General features: G+C 38.9%; 1 long non-coding RNA gene across 1 annotated transcript; it reads left to right on the plus strand.

Annotated features, from left to right (window-relative positions):
- The first annotated feature begins 1,115 nt into the window (after positions 1–1,115).
- LOC127755554 (uncharacterized) lies at positions 1,116–2,855 on the plus strand. The gene is made up of 4 exons (XR_008013041.1): positions 1,116–1,325; positions 1,505–2,000; positions 2,088–2,313; positions 2,398–2,855. It is a non-coding gene; the product is annotated as an uncharacterized LOC127755554 (long non-coding RNA).
- The last annotated feature ends 483 nt before the right edge of the window (positions 2,856–3,338 follow it).

Raw genomic sequence — 3,338 nt, forward strand, 5'->3', positions numbered from 1 at the left:
TCGTCATTCATCAATTGACAGTAAGCCAATTGAACGAAAACAAAAAAAATACATGGATTAAATAGTTTATCATGAGCTAGCCCATTGATCCCTGATGATACCCACTTCTAACTATTTGGCGGTCTAAAAAGACCAGTCTACAAGTGAAGTGCCCCGTGGCTTCAAGCAGTACTAGCTGTTCGTGGATATGAATATGATCATAGCACTCATATTCTCCTTTTGCATCATGAAGTCTCCTGCCCAAGAACTGCATTTTCATTCTTCACTGATGGCTTCTTCCCTTCTGCCTCCCATCCTCAATTGAATTTTTTTTCTCCCTCTCTAGTTCCTACTATCTCCATGCTCCCTCTACTTGCAAGTTGTAACCACATTTATGGCCACACGTAAAGGGAACATCGCACATGTATACTCCCTCCGTTAAAAAAAATCAACATAAAAAGTGATGTGACCTCCTAGTACAACGAATATGGACAGATGGTTGTCTAGATTCGTTACATGGCCGTATGGGTCACATCCTGTCTAGGTTGAGTTTTTAACATATATATAAAAAATTCGTTGTTTGGTTGGTCTAGTATATTATAATGCGCAGTAGATATCTTATTTCTACATAAGCATACCGCTATAAAAGTAGTCAAATATATATATATAATGAAATTTGACGTTTGTATAAATTACAATTGTTCTCACAAAAAAAAGCTACAAGTGTACTTTCAATTGGCTCCATATAGTGTAGTTCCCCCTACGATTATAAATTTATACTCCCTCCGTCCTATAATATAAGAGATTTTGGGTGGATGTGACACACATCCTATTACAATAAATCTGGACATACGTACGGTATTCATTGTACTAGGATGAGGCACATTCACCCACAATCTCTTAGGTAGTGTTTGTTTGGAGGGATATCCCGGGATGGGATGGGATCATCCTATTTTTAGATGTGTTTGGTTGAGAGGCTAGAAGGGATGGGATGGGATGGTTCCAAAAGGGAATATTCCTTCAATATTCGGTACCGCTTCATCCGCGAAAATTTGGCGGACCGTGCCATCCCACTTCCTCGCTCGTGATTTCACGTGCCTCAGCGCGGTAACGCTCGCGTCCCACCACATATTTTCACCACTTTTCTTTTTTCCCTTCGCTCTTTTCTCCTCCTCACGATAGCCTCTAGGGTTAGGGTTAGTGGCAGCGGCGCGAGAAGGGCGAGGCGGCTGCGGAAGTTGGGGCAAGCCGACGGCGCGCGTGCCTCCTCCATTGCCGGTTGCTGCTCTCCCTCATCCTCTCCATCCCTACCCACAAACTACAGAGCTCGGTTTCCATTGTTCAAGGTAAAAAATCCTCATCCTCTCCATCCCTACACTGAATGGGGATTTCGTTTATAGATCTGTGCATGTCTGTTTTTGTTCAAGAATATTGTAGTATAATTAGTTCAACAATGTTATTTTTTTTGGGTAAATTTATTGACAGTAGATGATGGTCATGTGTTATTTTTGTTGTTGTATTGTAGATGGATAAGAGGACCAAGCTTTTAGTTTGTATTGCTGCTACAAATTTATTGTTATCAATGATGGCCATGATTATTCGGTCTAGACAAAGAACGAGAGGTTAAGGAGAAGGTATTAGATATGGCCCAATGGTTGAAAGGGATAGGATAAGAATTGAGTACCTAGAGGAGGAATGATACAACTTGTATCGATATGCTTAGACTTAGAAGAGAAAGTTTTTTTCGTTTTTGTAAGCTGTTTAAGGATCGTGGTTTACTTGAAGATACCATCCACATGTGTATTGAGGAACAAGTTGCTATGTTTCTGCATACGGTGGGGCATAACCTTAGAAATAGGTTAGTCCGCACTAATTATGATAGGTCTAGAGAAACAGTAAGTCGTTATTTCAACAAAGTCCTTCATGCAATTGGTGAGCTACGAGATGAACTTATCAGACCCCCCTCATTGGACACTCCAACTAAAATAGCAGGAAATTCTAGATGGGATCCTTACTTTAAGGTGTGAGATTCATCCCTATCTCATTTTATATTTATGTGAACATTGATATATTGTCCCTAATTTTTAATGTTGTTGAACACAAAATAGGATTGTATTGGAGCTATTAATGGCACACATATTAGAGCCTCTGTTCGTAAGAATGTGGAGTCTTCTTTTCGTGGTAGGAAGTCCCATGCCACTCAAAATGTAATGGCGGCCGTAGATTTTGATCTTCGGTTTACTTATGTCCTGGCTGGTTCGGAGGGGATAGCACATGATGCTGTAGTTTTAAGAGATGCTTTGGAACGTGAAAATGGCCTTCATGTCCCACAAGGTAATATATTACTATAGTTTATCAAATTCTCCATGACAAATGTTGATATTTAGGAATATGACCAACTTATCGATCATATGATAGGAAAATTCTATCTAGTTGATGCTGGATATGGAGCCAAACAAGGATTCTTGCCTCCTTTTCGTGCTGTCCGGTACCACTTGAAAGAGTGGGGGAATAATCTGGTGCAAAATGAGAAGGAGTTGTTCAACCTTAGACACTCATCCCGTCTGATTGGACAAGTGAGGACATTGATGAATCGTCAACCGGCCAAGCGAATGACCATGCATTGATGGTTCAGTTCAGGCAGCGTTTAACTGATCAGATGTGGGCTGACCGTAATAACCATCGTGGAGTGTAATATGTAGCCATGCAACTTGTATTTCTACCTTATTTGCTACATTTCATTTGTATTATGAACTTTTTTATTTATTTAATTCGCGTGGACAGCTTGTTGTAGTCCATTTGCCAAATGTCAGTTGTATGGATAAATGTATTGTTGTATGCTAAATTTCTAGTTTGATGAATTGATGAATGTTGAATTTCTGGGTTAATATGTTCCTGGATGCTCATATTCTGGGTTGATATGTTGGTGAATGGTAATTTTTTGGGTTGATATATTGCTGAATGCTCATATTCTGGTTTGATATGTTGGTAAATGGTAATTTTTTGGGTTGATATATTGCTGAATGCTCATATTCTGGTTTGATATGTTGGTGAATGGTAATTTTTTGGGTTGATATATTGCTGAATGGTCATTTTCTGGGTTGATATGTTGCTGAATTCTGAATTTTTTTATTAGATATATTGCTGAATGGTTATTTTCTGAGTTGATATATTGTTGCATGCATATTTTTTTATTAGATATATTGTATGCATATTTTATTACTGAATGGACATTTTTGTTTCATTTTATGATAGGTAGGAAATGGACAACAACAGTGGCAAGGGAGGAAGCACCCATGCTTCATGGACCTCAGCTATGTCCTCTTTCATGTTTTCTCACCTAGTTAATGTTGTTGCTG

The sequence above is a fragment of the Oryza glaberrima genome, chromosome 11, assembly GCF_000147395.1.
Source record: "Oryza glaberrima chromosome 11, OglaRS2, whole genome shotgun sequence".
Classification (NCBI taxonomy): Eukaryota; Viridiplantae; Streptophyta; class Magnoliopsida; order Poales; family Poaceae; genus Oryza; species Oryza glaberrima.